The sequence below is a fragment of the Humulus lupulus genome, chromosome 2 (genome assembly GCF_963169125.1).
Source record: "Humulus lupulus chromosome 2, drHumLupu1.1, whole genome shotgun sequence".
Classification (NCBI taxonomy): Eukaryota; Viridiplantae; Streptophyta; class Magnoliopsida; order Rosales; family Cannabaceae; genus Humulus; species Humulus lupulus.
The window spans coordinates 232,956,585-232,983,700 of NC_084794.1; the positions used below are offsets into that span (position 1 = coordinate 232,956,585).

At 38.4% G+C, this 27,116-nt stretch overlaps 1 long non-coding RNA gene across 1 annotated transcript; it reads left to right on the top strand.

The window, feature by feature from the left end:
- The first annotated feature begins 15,490 nt into the window (after window positions 1-15,490).
- Window positions 15,491-18,177, top strand: LOC133819054 (uncharacterized). The gene is made up of 5 exons (XR_009886261.1): window positions 15,491-15,541; window positions 15,894-16,018; window positions 16,803-16,953; window positions 17,379-17,454; window positions 17,949-18,177. It is a non-coding gene; the product is annotated as an uncharacterized LOC133819054 (long non-coding RNA).
- The last annotated feature ends 8,939 nt before the right edge of the window (window positions 18,178-27,116 follow it).

A 27,116-nucleotide genomic window follows, 5' to 3' on the forward strand; every position in this document is an offset into this window, starting at 1 on the left:
TCTGCTTCCACTGGGGAGTTAGTAGTCTGGAGATGGATCATATCATTGTCATTGACAGTGGATGGCAAGGAATTGTCAGTTGACTTGATATAGTTTGTTATGAACCACTTTGATATCTTTTTGGGCATGGACTGGTTAGTAAAATATGGGGCAACCATAGACTGCAACAAGAAGATGGTAACCTTTGAATCCGAGGGTGAGGATCCCTTTATATTTTTTGGCACTATGCATGGACCTCATGTACCTATGATATCAATATTGAGGGCTAGAGACCTACTGTGAGGTGTTGCATAGGATTCCTAGCCAATACGGTAAATACCACTCAGGTCGTGCCAGTGGGACCAGAAGAGACTAGATTAGTCTGTGAATTTCTGGATGTATATCCAGAGGATTTACCAGGGTTGTCACCACACAGAGTGATAGAGTTTGTTGTTGAACTAGCACCATGGACAAAGCTAGTGTCTAGGATACCGTACCAGATTGCCCCAACAAAGTTGAAAGAATTGAAGGTATAGTTACAGGATGTGTTAGACTTGGGTTTTATTAGACTCAGTTTCTCTCCATGGGGTGCGCCATTCCTATTTTTGAAGAAGAAAGACAGTTCTCTGTGGATGTGAATTGACTACAAGGAACTGAACAACTTAACCATTAAGAATAAGTATCCTCTTCCAAGGATAGATGACTTGTTTGATCAGTTGCAGGGTAAGACGGTATTCTCAAAGATATACCTTTGATTTGGTTATCACTAGCTAAGGATCAAAGAGGGAGATATACCAAAGACTTCTTTTCGTACAAATACGTGCATTATGAGTTTGTAGTCAAGTCATTTGGTTTGACTAATGCCCCAACAACTTTTATAGATCTGATGAACAAGGTGTTCAAAGATTATCTGGATCAGTTTGTGATCGTCTTCATCGATGATATTTTGGTTTATTCTCAGTTAGAGGCAGTACATGAGCAACATCTCAGGCTGGTACTACAGAGACTCAGAAAACACAGATTACATGTGAAGTTTAAGAAGTGTGAGTCCTGGTTACCACATGTGACTTTCCTTGGTCACATTTTGGTAGAGATGGGATAAAGGTTGAACCAGCTAAGATTGAGGCAATCAAAGATTGTCCAAGGCCAAGGACCGCCTCAGAGATAAGGAGTTTCCTTGGATTGGTAGGTTATTCCAGGCATTTTTTGGAAAGGTTCCCAACGATTGCTACCCCACTGATGGAACTGACACGCAAGAAGCAGAAGTTTGCGTGGTCAGAAAGGTGTGAGAACAACTTCCAAGAGTTGAAGCAGCAATTGATTACAACTCAAGTACTGAGTCTTTCAACGGATCAGGAGAAGTTTGTAGTGTATTGTGATGCCTCAAGACAGGGTTTGGGTTATGTTCTTATACAGGCAGGGAAGGTGATTGCTTATGCATCACGTTAGTTGAAGGAATATGAGCAGAGGTATCCAACTCATGATCTAGGGTTAGCAACGGTGGACTTTGCATTAAAGGTATGGAGGCATTACCTTTATGAGGAGAAGTTTGAGATATACACTGACCACAAGAGCTTGAAATATTTCTTCAGACAAAAGGATTAGAACATGAGACAGAGGCGTTGGCTGGAGTTGGTGAAGGTTTATGACTATGAAATCTTGTATCACCCAAGAAAAGCCAACGTGGTGGCAGATGACTTAAGCCGGAAAGGTCCGAGACAACTATACAGTGCGAGACAGATATCCAAGGAATTGGCAGAGGATATGACTAGAGCAGGAATAGAATTAGTGGTGGGCCAGTTAGCCAACATCACACTATTGTCTACTCTCTTGGAGAGGATAAAGGAAAACCAGGTGAGTGACCCACAGCTGGTGAGGATTAGAGTGGACATCCTAGCTGGAGTGGCTAGGGACTACACAGTGTCAGGTATGGGTTTGCTGAGATACAAGGGTCGGATCCGTGTTTCGATGGATATTATTATTAGACGGGAGATTATGGATGAATCTCATACTACCCCTTACTCTTTTCATCTAGGCACCACAAAGATATATCAGGATCTGGGGACTTTGTATTGGTGGTCTGGGATGAAGAGGGATGTGACTGAGTATGTGGCTAAGTGCTTGACATGCCAATAGGTCAAGTCTGAGCATCAAAGACCAGCAGGGTTATTATAGCCTCTAGATATCCCAAAGTCGAAATGGGAGGATATCACAATGGAATTTGTGGTTGGGTTACCCAGGACTGTGGGTCAACATGATTCAGTGTGGGTTATCGTTGATTGATACACCAAATCAGCTCACTTCTTACCATTGAGGATGACATATACACTTGACCACTACGCAGATCTCTATGTGAGAGAGATAGTACGACTTCATGGGGCTCCGTGGTCGATTGTGTCAAATCAAGACCCCATATTTACTTCCAAGTTTTGGGGAAGTTTTCAGAAGGCTATAGGTACACATCTAAAGTTTAAAACTGCCTATCATCCTCAGACAGATGGAAAATCTGAGAGGACGATTTAGATATTAGAGGCATGCTGCGAGCATGTGTGCTAGACTTTGAAGGGTCTTGGAGTAAGTATTTTCCTTTGATGGAGTTTTCCTACAATAACAGCTATCAGTCAACTATTTAAGTGGATCCTTATGAGATGATGTATGGTACGAAATGTAGATCACCCATTTACTAAGATGAGATGGGAGAAAGGAAATACTTGGGTTCTGAGGCAGTTCAGAGGACCAATGAGGCTATTAAGAAGTTCAGAGCTCAGATGCTCTCTTCTCACAGTAGACAGAAAAGTTATGTCGATCCGACGGGCAGGAACGTGGAGTTCCAAGTGAGAGACTATGTATTCCTTAGAGTTTCACCATGGAAATGGGTGAAGAGATTAGGGATGAAGGGCAAGTTGAGCCCTAGATTTGTATGACCGTTTGAGATCCTGGAGAGGATTGGTCAAGTAGCCTAAAGATTGGACTTGTCTGTCGTACACAATGTGTTTTTTATTTCGATGCTTCAGAAGTATGTGTCAGATGTGACTCATGTAGTGAGTTACGAAGATCTAGAGCTGTAGGCAGATCTTTCCTATGAAGAGCATCCAATCTAGATGCTAGATAGGATGGACAAGGTCCTGAGGAAAAAAACCATACCTTTAGTTAAGGTATTATGGAGGAACATCAAGGTTGAGGAGGCAACCTGGGAATTGGAGTCCAACATGAGGGATCAGTATCCTGAGCTGTTTAGGTAAAGTTTCAAGGAAGAAATTCTTGTAAGGATGAGATAATTGTATCATCCCAATTTTCCTAATAAGGCTTAGTGCATTGATTAGGGGCTAGGAGGGCAATAATTGAATATTGTATGCATGATTATATGAATTATCGATCTATATTATAATATGACTATATTGGCATGTTTAGGTGTATTATGCATGCATGTGGACCTGTTTCTTATCAGAAGAGAATTTTCGTAATTTTGGCTTATTGAGGGCATACCTGAATATATATGTGTGTGTTATATGATTGAGACCATATTATTATGTGTATATAATTAGGTTATTCGGCACGAGGCGATCCTAGGGAGAAAATTAGCGGTTTAGTCATAACAGGATCAAATACTCGACTCGAGGTGAGCCTAGGGGTATTTTGGTAATTTAGTACATTACCGAGATTTATCGGGTAACGAGAAATCATTTAGTGATTATTTGAGGATATTGGGGTAATGGGAATTGTGAGGTGTTATTTGATATTAGCGAGAAAAGTGGCAAAAGACTAATTTTCCCTTGAGGGCATTGAAGAGTACATTAATGGGCAATGGGGCATTTTGGTCCTTTTTCTCCTAGTAGTGACTTAGTCACTGAATTGCTTCATAGGTAGGAAAACACTCAGCGCTCTCTCTCTGTCTCTCTTTTCTCTCTTTGCCTCTTGATGCCTTGGTGAATTTTGAGTTTTGGAAAGAGAAAAGCTTGGAAATTGGGGTTGTGGTTAGGAGGAAAGCTTATAAGCTTGAGAAGATTGCTGGAAACGATTTCACTAGAGGTACAATTCGAGTTTTTCGTTGAGTTTAGTTTTGGTTTTCAAAGTTTTAATAGAATCCTAAGCTTGTGAGATGTTGATTGAGTTATGAGAGTTGTTTTGATGTTTGTAGGTTGTGGGGACTGTTTCCACCGTCAATTATGAGTAAAAACAGGTGTTGGGATGATTTTGGGAGGTTGGGCGATTCTTAAAATCACTGTTTTTCTATGTTTGTAGGGTCACCCCGCGACCCTCATGAACCCAGAGGCCAGGGCAGTTCTGTAACCTTCTCCTAATTCAGGACCGTTACACTGTGTACTTTAAATAGTGTTAGACTTGCTAATCAAGTCATTTGGTTATAAACGTGTAACAAAGGTTAACGTCAAGGGTTAGGGTTAAGAATTTTGGTCAAGGAACTGTTGACTTTCATTTAAAAAGTTTCATACATACATGGTATCACCAAAATATTACAAACAAGTGTTTAAAAGGGCGTATATACATCAAAGTTACAACCAGCCGACCTAAGTGGAAAAATTAGGGCTACAACCCTAGTTCCTATGAGATATCCTCAACCATGGTGGACGAGCAGTCGCATATGTACACGCTGCCACCGAAGCTCTCCAACTCATGGCTGGTCAAGCTTTCCTTTTCCCTTACCTGCACCACATAACACTCGTGAGTCGAGACTCAACAAGAAAACTTAAACATGTGCATGAACAGAAAATACAGATTTCCAGATACTTATCTAGCATGCCCAGCAGTAAGAACGTACTCATGCAGGCATACAATTACAAATAAATGGTCATTGAACCATTATGGGGCCGCTGGCCTGAATAGTTGACCATAGAGTCAACCCCGTGGCCCTATGCCCTATGTGACCATAGGGTCACCTGGGCCCACCCCGTTAGCTCTGGGTAACTAGCCATAGAGCTAGCCAATTGCTTTGTTTTCTAGCGACCATTGGGTCGATCAACGTAATAGTACGTTGCTGATTTGGGCCTAAGCCTTTTAACCAGCGCGCAACGCGCTATTGCCGTCCTTGACTAATAAGTCATGCCCTGAACCAGGTATTCGGATACAGATATAGATAAGTATACTTTAGACAATACAAGTATGCATACATATTAATCATATAACACCATCAAATAAATGAAAACATAGTAATAACCATGCTCCTTAACGGGGCTAAGCCCTAGCTACGCAAACCATGCGAACAATCATGTAACACTTAATTAGGTACAAAATATTCAAGTATGTTTAATTAACAAGCGAAACGATAACTTAAACATGTTCATTCACAGGGGCCTGAGCCCTATTCATAATTACAGTCAACAATAGGGCCAAGCCCTAATCAAACGTATATCACGTATTGGGTGTAGTTTTCTTACCTCAGGTCCATGTATAGCGTAAAATAAGAACGATCCTTGAGCACGATCCCGGTTTTGAGCCCCATAGCAATATCGTAGTCACAACCATAATATAGGATTTCGTCAATAACGAGAAAATAAAGGCTTCTAGAACGAGTACTAGCCTCCGGGATCTCTTGTTCTACTAAACCGGGTAATAGAATCGATCCCGAGCCCTTAGGAATAAATTCCCATCATTAAAAACCACGTTGGCCAAAACAGCCTAGGCGGGCCGCAACCTGCCCTTGAGGGTCACGACACGCCCCTCAAGTCAGAAGCCCCCCTTATTCCTGGGAATGGGACATGGGCTGCAACCTGCCCTTGAGGGTCGCGGCATGCCACCCAGATAGAAGCCCCCAAGGGTGTTGGGTTCGGTTGGGTCATGGCGCCCCAAGAATAGGGTCACAACCTGACCCTGCGAACATAGAATTCCTCAATTTTTCTCCAGCCAAACTCAAACAAAACCACCCCAAATCGACCTAAAACAACAATTCAATCCTCATAACAGATTTAATATCTTCCCAGCAATAAAACCCAACTAAAACTGGATGAAAAACTCATGAATCCAACATTTGAGCTACAAGCTCAAGAACACCAAAAAATCTAATAAAATTCAGTAAAAACAGAGGTTTGAACCTTACACCAACTGTGATTTAAGTCTCCCTAGTTGTAGTCAATTCAATTCCCAAGTTCAAGCCTTCAATCTCCAAGTTTTCAGCCAAAAATCCCTTGGTTTCCTCAAGCAATTCACTTAGAAAATAAAAGAGAATGAGGGAGAGAGAGAGGGTCGGTTGGTGAGCAGCATGTTTTTGTGTTTTATATTTTGTTTCCTTATGGCTTAAGTTACTTAAGCTAATCTCGAGGCTCGGGGTACCAAAAAACGTCCCCGAGGGTAAAATGGTCAAAATCCACGACATCCCCTCCTAATCTTACTAACTCCAAAAATATCCTAAATTATCCATTCCCATTACTTGAGAACCCAATACTGAGCTAGATACCCAAAATACCCCTTGACTCACCCCAAGTCGGGTATTGAATCCCATTGTGACTTTCCCGCTAACTTGCCCCCTATGATCATCTCGTGCCAAGTAACCCAAATAAGCCCACATAATAATGTGGTCTCTCACATATATCACATGTATGCACATATATACAATTATGCCCTAAACTTGCCAAATTACAAAAATTGTCCTTCTAATAACAAACACGCCCACATGCATATTTAATATTCCTAAACATGCATAACTAGTTATATTATCATATAACTCACATAATCACATAATCATACACAAATATATCATATAAGCATATAATTCCATATATTTCCATCCTAACCCCCTAATCAAGGCCCTAAGTCTTATTAGGTAATTTGGGGCGTTCCCTGAACCGCTCTTACGTCGCGATGCTTGATGGGTTGCGCCGCGACCTGTGTCTAGTGAAGTGAGGGCTAGGCTCTTTGACTTGGGGATAGTCGCGGCGCTTAGTGAGGGGCGCTGCAGCTTAAATTGAGTATATTGGCCAAGTCAGGTTTTGGGAGGTGGGAACTCAAACCTAAGGGCTCTGGAAGGATTCTACTACCCAGTTTAGTAGAATTTGAGGTCTTGGAGACTAGGACTTGGTTTGGAACTCTTTATTTATTCGATTTTGATGGATATGGCTTATTATGGTTGTGACTAGGGTACCGCTAGGGCTCGAGATGGGATCGTGCTCGAGGGTTGTTGTTATTTACTCGTGCTTGGACCAGAGGTAAGAAAACTACACTTAATACATCATATATGTGATTAGGGCTTGGCCCGATTGTCAAATATAGATTTGATTAGGGCTCAAGCCCCTGTGAATGGGGATGATTATGATTATGAATGTGATTTAATGATTAAGCTTGCGTGAATACTCTGTATGTGGATAATTTTTTAATGATGTATGCTTGTTTGCATTATCTGATTGAAAATCATTGACTTATAAGTCAAGGATGGCAGTAGCGCACTGAACCATTGACTTATAATTCAAGGGCAGAAATAGCGCACTGAGCATTTGTCGGTATGGTTAGGCCTAATCAGGAGTGTGATATACACTTGATTGACCCTATTGTCGTTGGAAAATTAAAGCGCTAAGTATGCTGGGCTAGCTCTAAGGCTGGTTTATACAGATGATAGGGCAGTGGGCCCTGGGGTGACTCTATAGTCTCATATCCTAGGGCAACATGCAACGATATGAATTATTAGTCATTTATTTAGGGCAGCTTGCCCAATGTGACTCTATGGTCACATATTTAGGGCAACGGGCCCCAGTGTGATATTGTAGTCACTTATTTGAATAGAATGCATGAGTAGGGTTATTACTACTAGGCATGCCTATTTTGATTTTGTGATATGCTATTAACTGCTTATGAGCATGTTTAAGTTTTTTTGCTGAGCCTCAACTCACGGGTGTTATGTGGTGTAGGTAAGGGGAATGGGAAGCTAGACCAGCCATGAGTTAGAGAGCTTCAGAGGCAACGTGTACATATGTGGCTGCTCGACCACCATGGCCTGGGTTTCTCAATGGAACTAGGCTCAAACCCTAGTTTGCCACTTAGGTTGGCTAGTTGTAACTTTTGATTTGTAATTATCCTTTTAAACGTTATTTTGGGATCCCATGTACAAACGTAAACATTTTAATGAAATGGTTAGCCTTTTTGACCAAAATTTTAACCCTAAACCGTTAATCACATTTTGTTACACGTTTATGGACAAAAGACTCATTTAGAGAGTTTAACACTATTTAAAACACACAGTGTAATGGTCTTGGCTATCTAGGGTGTTACAAAAAGTGTCTATGAGCCGAGGATGCCACATCAGCATCTTGTTGAACAATGACTTTCTAGAACAGTCAGACGAAAAAATAGAAGTAGGACTCCTCGATGAGGGTTGCTGCAGGCTCGTTCAGCCTGACTTGCGAGACAATCTTAATGCTCACAAGAACAGAGTTGTGTCCGAGGACCCCAACTGAGGACGATAGCAAAAACAACCTATTCTGCGAGACATCATTAACACTTTTAGGAAGGAGGCAATGCCTGACCACGAGCCTTTTCGATCACAGAACGTTAATAATGATCTTTTACTAGTGAAGTTGGAAAGTTTGAAGAAACTCATGCTCAAATGCCAAAAAGGCAGGGCAACAAGTTAGACTTCGAGGAAAAGAATGGAGAACCATGTGCCCAACACATAGTGGAGGGCCCTTTTTCTAGACGATTCAAGATGCTAGACATCGCCCTGTACAGTAAGATGACAAATCCTTTCAACCACCTCTCAAAGTTCAACTGGTTGATGTCAGTCAACCAAGTAACCAACGATGCTAGGTGCCATTTCTTCTAGTTGACTTAACGGGAGCAACCGAAGAATGGTTTAAAACCCAGGCCAGTGTCAATCTATTCCTGGTCTTAACTGTCCTCCAAGTTTTGAAGACAATTTATCGTTGTTAGGAAGGTGAACTTTGAGGTCAATGCTTTGGTCAACAAAAACAAGGGCCCTCCAAGTCCCTTAAAGCATACATAAAACACTTTAAGGGAGAAGCTCTGAGAACCAAAAGGGTAGATGACAACCAACAGCTTATGGCATTGTAGGCAGGCATCCAAGCACGTTCTCCACTATGTGATGAGCTGCAAAGGTGTGGATGCCACAGGCTCGACGACTTCATTCGCCGAGACCAAGAATTCATTAATTTGGTTGATCCTCAAATAAGGGCTTTCAAAGGCCCAGTGTCTATCCCAACGCCCAACATGCCCACTGCCATAACTCCAAATTCTTCTCACGACTCTTAGTACACTCTCGTGCATACTAGTGTAATGAGTGCCCCGCACTATAACTACATCGCTCCACAACCTGGTTACAGTGCCATGCCCATGGGATATGGAGCACCCCCACAAAATCATTGCTTCTCAACTTTCTTTCAGTGCCACAACAGCTGCTCCATCCCAGTGAACATCGCTTAGTGAGGGCCCAAGTGGGAGTAAACACTTGACCAATAACAAAGGGAACAAGAAAATGAAGAAAGCTTCAGAAGAGAGGTACACGACCGAGTACTCCAAGTATATCAAATTGGTTGATTATCAGGAGAGCATATACTTGGCTACCAAGCAGCAGGTCCATTACCGAAGACACCAGCCAATCTGGAGAGAATGCGAGAAAGAGAGATGTGACAAATTCTGCAAGTACTACAACAACATTGGGTATTATACCAATGAATGCAGGAAGCTATGAGATGAAATAAGAATCTCATCAAACTAGGACACCTACACCTGTACACCCGAGTCGGTTCTCACCTAGCACAGGCTCTCAGAAATCCTCTCTAGCCACAACTTGTGTCACCAAACCAAAATCAAGCCCAATGAGCTGCCCCTGGACTGCCTGTTCCGCAGCCCATGGCTCAAGGTCTACAACCCGCGAACGAAAGAGTGGGGACCATCTCAGGAGGACCTCACCTTGCAGGAACATTGTGGAACTCGCAGAACAGATATGCTTGAGCCTTTAATCACGATGACGAGATCCGTGCACTTGTCCAGGTCTCTGTCCAGATGTCGTGAATGATGGACCAAGTGATCACACTAACCGAGGATGATGCTCGTAGAGTGCACTTCCCCAACCATGATCCCTTTGTGATCAAGACTCAGATTGCAAACAAGATGGTTACTCGGATCATGATGGATAACAAAAGCTTGGTGAACATTCTGTTCAAGCAAGCTTTCGAGCGAATCGAGATAACAATAAATGATCTCATCCTCTACACGTTGACTCTCTTTTGCTTCTTGAGCGAATGATTGATTCCAATGGGACTGATCAAATTGTCAGTAATACTTGAAGAAATCCTGAAACAGACATTCAAATACTGCACCTTTGTAGTAGTTGATTGATCATTTGTGTACAGCGCCATGATGGGTCAACCAACTCTAGTTGAATTCACGGTCTCCACATCAATTAGGCACCTTTGCATGAAATTCCCAACAGAGGCAGGGATCCATACGATTTGCGAAGACCAGAAAGAGGCCCCCCAATGTTAATGTATCCCTCAAGCATCCAAAGATGGTAGTTGAGGTAGCCCCCAAGAAAAATCCTTCGGAAGAAATGGAGGCCTAGATGGTCCTTGAAGTACGAGAGGAACCAAACGAGTTAGTTACCATGGTCGGAGATGGCTAGGCCATTGAGCCTAAGAAAGAGTTGGAGGAGGTTATCCTCAACGAAGCCAACCCAGACAGGAAAACTAAGGTTAGGAAGAACATCAAGATGGAGATCCGAGAAGCAATAGTAATGTTTCTTCGTGAGAACCATGATCTGTGTTGCATGTTCTCATGTAGATTTGGCAAGAATTGATCCTAGTATCATTTGGCACGCCCTAAACGTGGATCCAAATGTTGCCCCGGTGCAACAAAAGAGAAGACTTCTCAATACGACAATTGGGATTTGTGCCCTTAAAGCGTATTTCGGTATGAATGATTACTGTTAATTAAATAAAGTTAATATTTTTCACTCGTATTTGTGTTTAATTATACATGCCATTTATCATGAAGATCCAATTTTATTGATGTCATCTTGAATTAAGTATATGTATAATGTTATATATAAAAGAGGATTATTTAATTCAAGATAAGAATAAAAAAATGTCTCTAATTGCTAAATAAAGTGAGAGATTTATTTAATAAAGATTATAAGTACGATCTATCTTCTGTTAGGGTCGTGCCTGAGTATAGGCGAGCTAGGCCCACGCCCCACCCTAAAGGGCCCCCAAATTTTAGAAAAATATCAATTTTTACATATAGAAAAGCCCAAAATTTTAGAAAAATATCATTTTATGTGTAAAAATTAGAAAAATATATTTTTTCTTTATTTGTATTGGGCCTCAACCATCTCAGGCACGCCCTTGTGTTTAAGACAGAGCAGTTTATCCAGGCTGTTAAGTGTAACGATGCAAATAGATAGAGCTACCGTCTACAATATAGATTGTATTTAGTTGGGACGCGATGAAATAAAGAACTTCTGATAATCTTTGTTAAAATATAGAAGTTTAACATTTATCAATCGATGGTCATTTGAGACTTGACCTCAATTTTGAAGTGAGTAATGAACTCATATTTATGCTTTTATGACTTTTGACTTATCGGGTAAGGTTCAATATTCTTACGACCAAGTTACTGATATCTTGGAGTCATAGAACTACAAGTGGCTGGGAACATACTTCATTGATACAGAATATGCTCCTTACTTAAATGAAAGCAAATTAGTTTTTCCTTTTAGTGTTGATTCAAGACTTGAACATAGAGCACGCAATTTTTGTTAGAGAACATAAATTTCATTTTGTAATTAAATATATAGGATAATGTTCATTAGAGAATCAATGGAACTAATTGAGAAAGACATAATTATAGATGTTAACAGACATTAAGTCCTAGCTTTAATTATGAACAACTAGCAAATGGTCATAACACTAAACAATGGATGATTTAATAGTAATAGCTTCTAATAATATAAGACTGTAGTTTTGAGAGTTCAACTATGAATTTATAGTGGAATAATCTATAGTTAATAAATTTATTAATGGAACTAAGAGTTAGTGAAATTAATTAAATTATTAGAGCTGAGAATTACGGGTCCATACCATCCACGTACTAGCTCAATAACACAGAGGTAGGATTTTTGTATTAAAATGAAATAATTAAAAATAATAAAATATTATTTTTATTCTCACAAATTAGTATTTGTCAAATAATATTTAAAAATATTATTTATGAAATAATATTTAATGGCAAATAAAATTATATTTATCATTTTGTGAAATTAATTTTTTTATTGAAAATTAATTTAATCATATTTTGTGGTATAATTGTATACTACATAAAATAATATGATAAAAGTCCAACAAATATAATTTTATAGAGTTAAAATTCCACACGGCCCATAACCCTGCAGTTGGCGTCAACCACAGTCTAAATTGATTGTGGCTCGCGCATAAGCCCAATGAGATTAGAACTATGTCTTCTTTCTATTGTTATATAATAGAATATAACATTAAGAGATAAGATAAGACGACATAAGCATTTCACACCATTTTGCCAAGAGATAAAAATAGAGAACTTTGTTCTCTCTGTATTATGAGAAGAACACTTTCTCTTGTGTTGAGATTCAAAAGTGTGTTATTGTGTATGCTACTAAATAATATAGACAACCACCTGATCTACATGTGTTCTACATCCAGAAAATGCATTTGTAATTTTCTATTTTATTTATATTCATATCGCATGAGAATGATCTCATTCTAGTTATAGTTCCTAGAATGATTCGATCCCATAATTTAATAATTGTTATTATTGCATTTAAATATTATCACATGCTTCCGCTGCACTGTCAATCATACGGTCAAAAACCAATAATTAGTATCAGAGCCAAGGTTGAGATCATGTGTCATGAATCTGACCTGTGTTTGTTTTGAATATATGAACACGTAGAGCACATATTTTGTGAGTGTGCATAAGGGTTGCTCTTATTTCTATTATATTTTGAATATGTTGAATGATATTGATTGTTAACTACATAGTTCTCTTTATTTTTAGTTTTGCTCATATTTTTGAATTAGATTCAATGTATACTCATATTGTATTGTTCGTATATGTTCCATATAATTTTTAATTTTATTGTTTTAAAAATTTTAATTAAGTTTTTGGATGAGTTGTGATTCGATAAGATTGAATACTAATATGACCAAAGATGCATGAAACTTTCGGCTGTGTGCCATGAGAGTGACTGGCAGTATTCATCAATTGATGTTGTGAGTGTATGGTCGTGAATGTTACTAGAAATTTGTCTGTCGTTTTTTTTAATCAAATTTGATCAATTATTGAATTGATGCGAGGGTATACTTTCTTAGCAAAAAGCATGTGCCGTAAAGGACACATAAAATACATAGTGATCAAATTGATCAATTGTTCAAATGCCATTAACGGCCGAAGTGAACAAATTGTGCAAACGAAAAGGATATTTTTTTTGTTTTATATTATTTAATTAATAAGATTAATTGAAAATTTAAATATATATTTTAATATTTGAAGTTGAGATATTTATGCAAATAATTGGGTTGTTAGTTGAATACCCCAATCTTTTTGGTTTGAGTAGCAAAAAGACAACATTCTTCTCCTTAAAAATAGGGAAGTTGGTAATAGTTATCAAATTCAAATTTGAATTAATTAATTTTCAAAAATTCAAGAATTAACTATAATTAATTAAATTGTTTAATTGATTAATTGTTTATTTTGGGAAACAATGTATTTATGTCTTAATTAAAAATTAAAAAAATAAATTGGTCACATTTCTTAATTTTATTATTGGGAACATTGTTTATGAAACAATATTATTAGTATTCATTTTTAAATGAAAAATATTTGATTTATTGAAATCCAATATTGGTTTAAGAAACTACTAATAAAATTAATAATTAATTTTCATCTAGATAAATAAAAATTTTGAACACCTTAATTGGAGTCAAAATTTAGTTATAGAAGCTAATTTATTATTAATTACATATGATTTGAGTAATTATAATCTCAATGATTGTAATTATAATAATGGTTTAAGAAACATTTATTATAAATAAAAATAATTATGAATTATTTTTTTCAAAATTTGATAATAGTTTTTTAAAATATTAGTTATTAATTAATAATTTATGAAATTATTATTTAATAAATGGTAACTGTAACGTCCTGGTTAGCCAAGACTGTTACACAGTGTGTTTAAAATGATGCTTAACTCGCTAAGTGAGTCATTTCTGGATTTAAATGTTTAATTAAACACTAAACCAAGGTTAGGTATTAAAAATTTTGGCCAACGAAGTAATCATTTTTCATTAAAAGTGTTTAGTTTACACATGGGATCCCCAAAAGTGGTTATAGACTAATAAAAGACAAATAAAATACACACTAGCTGTCCTAAGAGGCAAAACTGGGTTCAACCCTAGTTCCTCCCAAGTTATCCCGGCTGTGGCGGTCGAGTCGGCTGCATATGTACACATTGCCCTTGAAGCTCTCCAACTCATGGCTGGTCCAACTTATCATTGCCCTTACCCGCACCACAAAGTACCCTTGAGCTAAGGCTCATCAAGAAAAATCAATAAATTCAAATAAGCAACAAAATATAAAAAACAAGCTTAGTGATAATAACCCCACTCAATCAATGCATAGTCCAAATTTAAATATCCAATGAGTTAGACAAGTGAAAACTGCACTTCTAATTATTTAGGTGACGTTTGGGCCCAACTCTCTTAGGCCAAGCTTTCAGATCTTATTGTCGACCCCAACTCTCTTAGGCCGAACTGCGTTCCGCACACTTGTTGCCAGCCTTAGCTCACTACTACAAAATACCCTTTACGGGACATTTTTTTAGGACACGCACATAAATGCAAGTCCTAAAAAATATTTATGGAGCTTTTAGGACACTCATTGAGAATCCTGAAAAAACATAATTTAGGACTCGCAACAAGTGTCCTAAAAAAATATCCGAATCCTATAAAAATCTGGGCTAAAAAATGAGTGTTTTACTTAATAATTTCAAGGACTTGCTTTGGGCTAAAAACTACTGGACTGAAAGTAATAGTTGAAAGTAAGTTATTTATATATGATTAAATGTTTTAATAAATTTTTAAAAAAATTTATAAGTTGTTAGTTTTAAAATATAATTAGAAAATAAAAACTAATAATATATCATTAATATTTTATTGTATTATTTTTTCTTAATATATAATAATAACTATATATTTTTTTAACAAACAATAATAATAATAACTAAACCCTATCAACCCTCAACCTCAATCTCACTCTCTCTCGTTCTTTTCCTTAAACCCAACCAGCCCTCCTCTTTGACGGCATGCATGGATCACAGCGAGGTGGGTGGCTAGTGGTCGGATCACGGCGGCGGGCTCGGCCTTCTCACTCCTTTGTCCTCCCATTTCTCGCTCTGGCTGGACTCGATGACGGCTGGGGGTTCAAGGGCTCGACAGCGGCTGGGGGCTCAGGGGGTGGGCTCGACGGCGAGTGGGGTTCTCCGGGCTGGCTAGGCTCGACGATGGGGGGGGGGGGGGGTCTAGGGGGGTGGGATTGATTGCGCAAGGACGGGGCTAGCTGGACAGAACGGGTACGTTCTTTTCTTTTTACACATTTATTTTAATGCAACAATGAATTCAAAAAACCAAATTTAGTTATACTTATTCATGTAATTTTACTTTTGAAAATTATATATACAATATTGCAATGTGTGTTCGGTTTTAATTTTCAAAACTATCTGAAAAACATAAATATTTATTTGCTTTGTTTTGTATTAAGTCCTACAATGTAGAGAACTAGTTTGTTTTGATTTCAGGTTTAATGGGTTCAATATAATCTTCCCCACCTATCTATATAATCAATCAAGTTGTGTTTTTCACTTTATTTTTTGGATAGTAAACAAGTCACCGCTTAATAGATTGTCATTTTGATTGGATTTGAAGCTAGTGCTTTTTACATCACTAGAGATATAGCTACTGAAGCCAAACAAGTTCATATTGCCACAAGAAGCCCTGATGTGAAAGTGGAAAAGCTGGAAAACCACAACAATATATGGCAGCATATGATGGTATGTTAGTCTATTTGAACCTAAACTTATTAACCTTAACATATCAAAATTTCTATATTTTTTTACCATATATGAAAATATCATTTTTCATTATCAAGGAAAAATATAATCACTTTCAGTGTAGATTTGGATTGAAACCAAACCAAGATATGAGTCCTCTAATAATTTTGGATTAGTGTTTCCTCTGTTTTTTTATGAATCTTGAGTGCCATGTTTAGAAGTTCCTTATCCAGAGATATGTTTTTGTGCTTCTAAGGCTCCATGATCATGGCAGCCTTTGCTTATTACGTTAAGTAGGCTTTGGAAGTAATGATATGCTGATTTAAACATCGAAATTGAATGGGTAGATCATGTTTTCAAAGATGGTAGATTTGCTTTTCAAGATGGATTCTCAGCTTGTGCTGATGCCATTTTCTATTGTAAACATCAAATGAATTTTTTCTTTGATAGTAATTGTGGGCAAGATCAAGTAAGACTGTTAAAGCGTTGAGTTAATTGCTAACTCAAAACTAACTTTGACTCACTTGATTGTGCTACATGTTTACAATACAATATTGCAAGTTCAAATATGATCATCCATTTCTTGAAACAAATGGAGTTGCAACTGTTGACAAAAATTGTGCTTGTTGAACCCTTATATCATCACGTCTTTCCTCCAAGCTTGGCTCCAGGGATCTCCTTTATTGGTAGTTATAGTGCCATTCTAACTATGAAGATCGAATATTAAACTCACCCTCCAGACTAGGCATCAAGGCATTTGACGAGTGTTCTATTTTTTATTTAGGGTCTGCTCTTCAACATAATAGAGTTACATTAATCCAAGTGGATTGCTGCCAAACAAAGAGGAAATGATGGCTTCCACTAATGAGTTTTACAAGTAAATGTAGGACCTTGGCTTGCCAAAACGCTCAGCCCATTTCCTTGCACCATATCAGGTATTGAGTTAATACTTATGTATGTTTCCATTGCTTGGTGATTCTTGAGTTATAGAATTGGTCTGCATTTAGTCATTTACCACCACCATACTAAAGGCCTTCTTAAGTAAGATGAAATAATTGACTCTATATTCCTCGCAATTATTGTACAAACTGAATTCTTTCAAACAATACTCTTCTGTTTCATCTAAAACACTAGTGCTTAGTGTTAATTTTTTTATTCCAGCCCTATCTTTTTGGTGTATTTTGTGACTGGATTTTGGCGTGTTTATGGTCTATTTTGTTGCTTCTTTAATGGCTACTACTTGTATTTTGCTATTAGTTTTTGGTATATTTCTTGACTGGATTTTGGTGCATTTTGCAACCGGTTTGAATGGATTAATATGATTGATTTATAGTCTATTTTGTTGATGCTTTTGGTGTAGTTTGCTATTGTGCAATGGAGACTAACTGAGGTCTGTCAAAGATTGCAGCATGATCTTGTGATCCAGAGTTTTAATGGTATATTTTGCTATTGTTTTAATGGTATATTTTGTATATTGTGCTACTGGTTTTTTTGGTGTATTTTGTTAACTGAGTTGAATGGATTAATATGGTAGATTTATGGTCTATTTTGTTGCTGATTTTGGTGCAGTTTGCTACTGTTTTGAAATACCTCTATGTATTCGATGAATAACATTTTATGAAATAGTACTATCTAACAAGAAATTGTTTGTTACTTGACTATATGAATACCTATACTGATAGTTTAATTCTCGCATCTATTATATATATTTATAATTGTTGTGTGTGTCTACTTATTTATAAGTTTGAATTATTATATAGATCTCCAAATTAATTGGATATACATTCTCCATAGATCTAGAGATGTACACTGATCAATTATGTGTGGACCCCTCTTGTTTTTTTTATTTCTAGTGGTCAACATTTTAAGAACTTTTTATTTCCAGTGGAGAAACTTTTTATTAATTAAATAACTTTTTTATAATGTGCAGGTCTATATTGAGATGCATTTCTTTGGAGCAATACTAGACAATATTGGCAGTTGAAGTTTTTAGAATAAAAAATATATTTCACTAACATTGTATACATTTCTTGTTTAATATTTGGTGATGATAGAATTTGATTGTAGTATAAACTATCATGTAATATGATTTTGTAAGCCGAGTAGACTAAATATTGAATTATATCTTTGAGTAATTAATAAAAAATTATTTTGTTGTATTTTCTTTTGAAATTTTAGAAATCTAACATATATAATACATTTTGGACACTCAAAGTGATGTATTTTTTCTAAATCATAATGAAAATTGTAGCTGCATTTTTAAAAAAAATATATACTTTTAAGGGCATGCAAAGCGAGTCCTAAAAAATTACTTAAAGGCACTCAATCTGATTTTTTAGGACTCGCAAATATTCTTAAAAACTTAATTAAAGGCACTCAACCAGATTTTTTAGGACTTGCGTTGCGAGTCCTAAAAACTGTTTTAGGACTCACAATGCTAGTCCTAAAAAACCTTTTTTTTGTAGTAGTGGCTCTCTTACGTCAAGCTTTGGATTAGATATAATCAAACATATAGATTGCATAACACATAATCAGATGCAACATATACAAGCATGCCTAACCAGATAATCACAAGTAAGGTCATAGTCATATTCATTAACTGGGATCTGAGCCTCAATTTCAACTAGGGTGCAATTTTCATACCTTGGGTCCCGAGCAGATAGCGTATAGTGTTCCTGAGCCCGACATCTACTTTCGAGCCCTAACAGTATAACCTAGTCACAACAAAATAATGGACAACCATCAAGCACTAGTATAACGTCCCCAAATTCCCTAATATGGCTTAGTGCCTAAATTAGGAGGCCAGGAGGGCAATAATTGATTTAATGTGTTATTATATGATTACATGCATGATTATGTGGGTTGTATTATTATATGAATGTATTTGCATATATGTGGGTCGTTTTTTATAAGAAGGGTATTTTCGTAATTTTGGCCGCTAATGGCGTATTTGTATATTTATGTGCATGTATGTGATATATGAGTGAGATCACATTATTATGTGATTATACTTGAGCTATTCGACATGAGATGATCCTACGAAGCAAGTTAGCAGTTTAGTCATAGCAGGGTCAATTACCGGACTAGGGGTGAGCCTAGGGGTAATTTTGTACTATGTGCATTACTGGGATTGAGCATGTAATGGAAAATGATTTGGTAATTGTTGACGGTGAAATCTCATCAACGAAATTAGATCAGAAAACTCAAAGGTAATTATTGTGATGTTTAGATAAGAACTTAGAATGAACTTATGGAAGGATAAACACAGATCAACAATGGAGTAAAAAATGTATATTGCTTAATAGCTTCATCATACAATCAATTTTCCAACCCCTTTGCTGGAAGGGTGATCATCTATTTATATTGGAACTCTAATGGCTCCCCATACATTGTAGTCCCAGGGGACAAGATTGTACATAGGTACATTGTAAAGGTTGTGGCACAGGTCATAGTGGAGCAGAAGGTGGTGGTGTCGGCCTGGTACATAGCCAGAGGTGTACATGTAGTGCCTCCATTCTTTGTACGAATCTGGATCACCACTACTTGTACGATACAGTTGTCAGGATCACGCCTCTGTCCTCCTCATGGTCATACATTCTGCACCCATACATGCACACGTACTTTGTACTTGCCCACGTCCTCCGTACTTGAAGATCCTTCTCCCCTCTCCAAAATACATCCTCTCATCACCTTCTAATGTTTTCCTAAGTGTTGGATACACTTACTGGTTTCCCTTTCCCTACTTGGGGAGTAAGGGTCATATAGCACGTGGTGGGGCAATGAAGTCCTCACTACGCGCGGCTCTCCTCCAAGCTATAGCGTCATGGCAAAGATGCCCTTGGACACTTTGCATGTGGGCGAAGTGCCTCCGGCCCATAAGCGGTGTCAATAACTAGAGCAACATGATGAGGTGCTACTGCTTCGTGTGGTGTACGGGGGTGCCCAAGCCTTCTCGGCAATCTTCACCTGGCCAGCCTCCAAGATGGGGTATAATGTGAGGCAGATGCTGGTGATGTGAGACAGGTGGTGCGAGACACCTGGGTGCGCGGGGGCGTGACGCCTCACGAGGCCCCTCGGCGCGAGATAGATGGTGCGAGGCACTTGGGTGTGCAGAAGCATAACATCTCGCGAGGCCCTTTGGTGCGTGGGGGTGTGACACCTCGCGAGACCCCTCGGCACGAGACAGATGGTGCGAGGCACCTGGGTGCACGGGAGCATGACATCTCGCGAGACCCTTTGGTGCGCAAGGGCGTGATGCCTCGCGAGGCCCCTCGGTGCGAGACAGATGGTGCGAGGCACCTGGGTGCGCGGGAGCATGACATCTCGTGAGGCCCTTTGGTGCATGGGGGCGTGAAGCCTCGCGAGGCCCCTCGGCATGAGACGAATGGTGCAAGGCACCTGGGTCCAAAGGAGCATGACATCTGGCGAGGCCTTTTGGTGCGCGACAAGATGAGGTAGGGCGTGCCTCGCTGTGCGAGGCTGGGTGAGAATGGGCGCGCCTCGCTGTGCGAGGCTGGGCAAGACACGGTCCATCTACGTGCGATCCCTTGCTCTGCGCACGCGAGGCTCCCCCAAGATACTAGATTCCCTTCTAGGCACGAGACCTATCCAAGGTGCGAGATACCCTAATGGCGCGAGGCCTTAGGCTTAGGGAAATGTTCATCTAAGATTTTTATGCTTCCCTCTAGGGAAGCTTTGAGGGAGATTATCCCATATTCACAAGACCTATAGGTCCGAGCCCGATAGCGAGATTGCCCGACCTTTAGCTATGTAGTCTAATTAGGGACCAAAGACCTTTTTTTTTCTTGGTGGATTTTTGGCAACCACAGTAATTATTTGAGGATATTGGAAGTGACGGGAATCATGAGACGTTAATTATGATTAACGGGGTAGGTGTTAATTATGATTAACAAGGTAGGTGTTAATGACCAAAATGTTCTTAAAGGGGCTTTGAGAGAGAAGGTTGGCTCTAGGGGTATATTGGTCAATGCCATTAAAAGTTAGATAAACTTAGCCAAGGGAAGGGTGTGGAATGAACCAAAGGAAGTAGGAACAGCAGGGCATTCTCTTTCTCTCTCTCGGTTTGATTTTTAAAGTTAAGTATAAGGGGTTTGAAGCTAAGTTTGAGCTAGGTTCCTCATTGGGTAAATCTAAGGGGCAATTCAGTGATTGAGGTTACCGCTAAGGGATCAAGGTCAGGCTCGTTCTCAAGGATCGTTCTTAACTTATTTTATGCTCAAGCCTGAGGTAAGAAAACTGCACCCATTGTGTGACATACATGATTATTGATGAAGCATATTGAGTGCTCTATATATGGATATTTGTTGCATTATGAATGCTTGGTTGCATTGTTTGCTTGAGAAACGCACTGACTTATCAGTCAGAAACGACAATAGCGTTGAGCGCTGGTCGTATGATATTGACTTAAGAGTCAAGAGCGACAATAGCGTAGCGAGCGCTAGTCGATATGATTAGATCTAATGAATAAAGAATTACACGCTCGTCCGACCCTAAGGACGAAGAAAACTAAAGGGCTTGACTAGTTCCATGGCTAGTTACTCAGAGCTAGGGCTAAAGGGCCCAGGGTGACTTGATGGTCACATGGTTAGGGCATAGGACCCAAGGATGACCCCACGATCATCTATTTCGGGCAAAGGACCCCAGGATGACTCCACGGTCATCTAATCAGGGCACATGACCCTAGGATGACTCCACGGTCATCTATTCAGGGCATAGGACCCCCAGATGACTCCATGGTCATCTGATTAGGGTTGCGCCCCCCTAGAATGATTCCATAATAATTTATTGATACTTGTATGCATGCAGTAATATGTTTTCTTGCAGAGCCTTGGCTCATGGGTGCTATGTGGTGCAGGTAAAGGGAAAGAAAAGATTACCTAGCCTTGAGTGGAGAGCTTAGGTGGCGATGTGTACACATGCGGCTGCTTGACCACCATGGCCAAGGTGTTTCTCAAAGGAACTAGGGTTTAACCCTATTTTTGCCGCTTAGATTGGTAAGTTTGTAACTTTGGAATTATAATGACCATTTTGGACTGTAAACAACTTTGTAAACATCATTATGGGATCCCATCATTATGTAAACATCATGTACATCATTATGGACTGTAAACAACTTTGTAAACATCATTATGTGATCCCATGTACAGTTTAATATTTTTAATAAAATATATATTCCTTTTAATTGAGATTTTTAACCCTCGCCCATTAATAACACTTAGATGCACGTTTATGGCCTAATAACTCATTTAGCGAGTTAAGCACTATTAAATATACATGGTGTGATGGTCCTGGCTATCCAGGGTGTTACAACTTGGTATCAGAGTGTGCCAAGGTTAAGGGTTCCTGTAGACTGGCTGGGCATGTACACTCACCACTAAAGACAAGCTCGACTCAGGGTTCGGTAGCTATTTATGTGGTTATGTGTTTAACTGCTTAAATAGGATATAAATACTTTACATGCATGCCTTATTAGGTAGCATGTGGTACACTGACAGAGCCTAGTCCTTGACTGCTACATGATGAGAAAGAACGTTCTTATTAGCACTGATATTGCTAGGAAATGCTTATTAGCATTGTTAATTACTATATGTTAAATGTTAATTGTTATGATTATGAATCGACGTGATTATTAGCATGACTGTTGAATGTGTATGAGTTTCTACTTGATCTTGGACCGTGAGGCGACAAGAGGTTTAGCTACCTAACTGGCCACATTGATTATTGCAACAATGTATAAGTTGAAAGTATGCTTCCAAGGCAAGTAGATTCATCTGCTGGCCAGGATGATCAGGGCCAGAATGATAGGCAGGGTTAGGATAATGACCAGGGCCAGACCCCTCAGCCAGCTCCTGAAAACTAGCAGCAGTTGCTTGCTGATTTGCAAGACAAGTTAATGAGGTAGGAAGAAGAAATACGCCTCATGAGACAACAACAGGTTCCTGCAGGGAACATCTTGCCAGAGGCACTACCTGTGACAGTGCCAATAGTTTTTAGCAACTGCCAAAGGCTGGGAATAAATGAGAACCTCTTTATAACAGGTTCAGAAAACAACACCCTCTAGCTTTTTAGGGTAGTGTAGATCCGGCAAAGGCCGAGCAGTGGATGAGCATGGTTACCACCATCCTAGACTTTATGAGGGTGTCTGGTAATGAGAGGGTGACCTGTGCCACATATATGTTTCGGGAGGATACTCGAATTTGGTGGGAAGTGATATCCCAGACCAGAAATGTTAATGCCTTGAGTTGGGAAGAGTTTTAGACTCTGTTTAATGAAAAGTACTACAATGATGCCATCGGGGCTGCAAAAGCTGAAGAGTTCAGCAAACTGATTCAGGGGAGTTTGTCATTGACTGAATATGTTTTAAAGTTTGATAGACTGGCAAAGTTTTCTGGGGAAGTGGTGCCCATTGATGGGACTAGAAGGGAGAGGTTCCTCTAGGGGCTACAACCTAGGATAGCTCGTGATGTTCATATTACCACCATGCCAGGATTGACTACTTATGCACAGGTGGTTGAGAAGGTGTTTATAGCTGAAAGCACATAGAACAAAATATGGCGTGATAACACATCCAGAAGAGACTTTTAGAGGGTGGAACCTCCATTTATGAGTTCTGGTATGGGCGGAGGCCCCAGTGATCTGAAAAGGAAGGCTACTGATGCTTTCCCAACTCTAGGCCCTGAGATGAGACCACATGGTATTACAATGGGCCGCTAGAGCAGCAGTGAGGGCTGTAGGACTTTTCCTGAGTTCTCTAGGTGCAAGAGGCGCCATATGGGGGAGTGTCGAGTAAGAGCCTGCTTTTTATGCTGGGTCGTGGGACACTTGAGGAAAGATTGCTTTAGGGCCAAAAAGGAAGAGCCAAGAAACGTGGACAGCTCAGCTCCAGCTCGAGTGTTCGCGTTGACTTAGGCAAAAGATGAGGCTTGTCCCTCAGTAGTTACAGGTCACCTTTTTAGTGCTAGAACCCCTTTGATATGTAATTTCTCTATACGCAAGTATATGCAGTCGTGTCAAGTAGTAAATTCCGTAAGAATGGATGTCGTCCCATAGAGACTATCTCCCAAGTACCACTAATTGATTTTCGAATTCTATTTGGTTAATTAAAATTTAAGTGAATGGTTAAAAATAAAAGAAATCCTATAAACTATGAACCAAAATTAAAGAACTAGAAACAAAACAACAAATCACTACTTAAGAATCAATAATAAAAACAACCTAGGAATTAATTTCATCAACTGTTCATTCTATTAATTTTAATAATCAATTTTAAATCTCTTCTTTCTATTCTAATAGTAGGTTAATATAATCGATTCCTATTCTTTTTCAAGATATAAGATCTCAATCTATATACAAGTTTTCTACATTTCTGTGATAAACTTGAACATATAAAAGGCATTAAACATGGAAACCTAATTACTACACAAGTCATATAGGTACTTTCGTCCAATATGCACCCTATGTCTCTATAATGATGACATATTCAATTCTCATCTTTCAAATTTTGAATCAAAAACATTAAATCAAGCAAATAGTGATCAATTATTTACTAGCATTAAACGCACATCATATAGATTAGAATAGAAAAGAAGTATCAATAGAATATCATAATAAAATTAAATAAATAGAATCTCAGTGACTACATTAATTCCTAGATAAAAGAAATTAGTTCATAAATGCCATGATGAAAATAAACTGCAAATAATTGTTCATAAAATTAACCTAAGAATTCAGATGAAAAATAGAGAAAATAATTACAACAGCCTCTTTTTATCTAGGGTTTATAAAACTTCTAGTCCTCCAATAATCGCAGAATAATGTCCCTTAAATAGCCCTCCAAGGTTCCCAAGTGAAAAGACCAAAACACCCTTTAAAAAGTCGTATGAAATCTGAAAATCGCGTCACCAGCGCTATAGCGCTGTATTCTTAGCGCTGTAGCGCTATTGTCAGTGGCAAAATGCTTCAAAATCTAGTGCACTAGTGTCGTAGCGCTCTTATTGTGGCGCTGTAGCGCTAAAGTCAGAACCAAAACCCTGAAAGATTTCTTCCTAGCGCTGTAGCGCTCTTGTTGTGGCGCTGTAGCGTTAAAGTCAGATTCATTCTTGCTTCGAAGTCCTTCATAGCGCTACGGCGCTCCCTTGGTAGCGCTATAGCGCTATTAACAACACCCAAAATTGCACATATCCATCCCGATTTTGTTACACTTTCACTCTTTTTCACTATTTTTACCATTTTAGCATTAAAAACCTGAAACATGAAAAAACGAACATAATTCCGAAATAAAATAATCCTAAACTAACAAAAAAACAACCTAAAAACTAGACCATAATCGAGCCTAAAACTCATTTATCAAACTCCCCCAAACTAAACCTTTACTCTCCCTCGAGTAAATAATCTAACTAGACTCAAACCTAACAAACCAAATTGACATAACCAACCAATTTAAACACTCAAAACTGTTATGCATATATAATTTGCAGGAAAAAAATCATTCTATTTAAACATTAATCTAGATTTTCAGTCTCAATCACTTCACAATTCACTGCAATCTATCAACACCAAAGCTCATTTACTCATAACTCGCAAATAAAATAATTGAACCACTTTATGCACATCAAATTCTCACCAACTAACCACAAACTCAAATATTCCATATGCCTGCATTACTTACTATTCTCCATTAATATAAACAAATGCACAAATAAGAATCCATAGGACTTTATAAGGATTGTAATAGAAGGCTTAGGTATAGGTAGATAAAGAGACAATTTTAGGCTTAATCATACCACAAGCATTCCATTAAACAAGCTTTCCCAACAATTTCACACCACTCATCCCTTGTTACCCCTTTTTCTGTGCAATGATTGAGAATATATATATATATTTTTTTTTCAATAAACTCCCCCAAACTTTGATTTTTCAATAAATAATTGTTTGGGAGCATAATCATTTTTCACTTTCATTTCCTTTTCTTTCTTAAGTTTTTTTTTTCAATATAAAAGTAATTTTCTGAATAACACATAATGCAAATATCGCATTACACATCCACTCCCCTCATATAATAATTTTCATGCTCATGGTATGGGTCAAAAAGAGTAAATGGTATTTCATTTTACAGTTAGGCTCAAAAGAATGTGTTAATCAAGAAAATGGTTATAAGGCTCAAAAGGGTTAACTAAGGATAAAATTTAATAGGGTTAGCTTGAAAGGCACAACCAGTCCAAAAATTGCCTATATCATTTTCCTAAATGTGCACTGTTTCAAATTTCATCTCAAATAGTAAGCAAGCAAGTTCTAGAATTTTTTCAAACTTTTCAATCCACAATCTAAATTTGACATGCATAAAAGAACTCAAGTATAACATTTACAATGTATGAGCAATAGATCTCTAATGTCAACAAATCACAGTGAAAAACAAAGTAATCTAACCAAGCACACAGATTATTTTTAGAAGCACATCAATTTTTCCTTTGGATTATACTGCAAAACAATCAATCATATTTAAATGACAATTATTATCAACTTAATTTAAACTCTAAAACATGACTCAAAACAATCAACTAATTAAAATAAAAAAAACAACAAACCCAAAAAAAAAACGCATCAAAGAACACCAGAAATAAATCTCTTCCCCTAACTTAAAACCGAACATTGTCCCCAATATTAAGTACATAAAGAATGAGAACAGAGACTTACCTGACCAGCCACGTTAGTATGGCGGTGGTGGCGGCTTAGACGAAGGTCCCTCAAAAGGTTGAGACTGCGGAGGCTGAGGCTCTGGAAAACCAGCAAATGACGGATGTGGAGGCGGAGAGTAGAATGGAGAATACGGCAGATATGGTGGTGGTGGAGCAAAATAAGTTTGATCTGATTCATTTAAAGGCCACTGACTCACCAGATTATTTAAACGAGCCACATGATTCACCTCATATTCGTACCGTTGGCCCATATACTGATTCATCATATGCTGTTGTTGAACCATATATTGATTTTGTTGGATAAGATAATCGAACTTATCACTGACCTGCTGCATGCACTAATCATTACTACCGCCCAACAACATTGGATCAGCCTCTTCCTC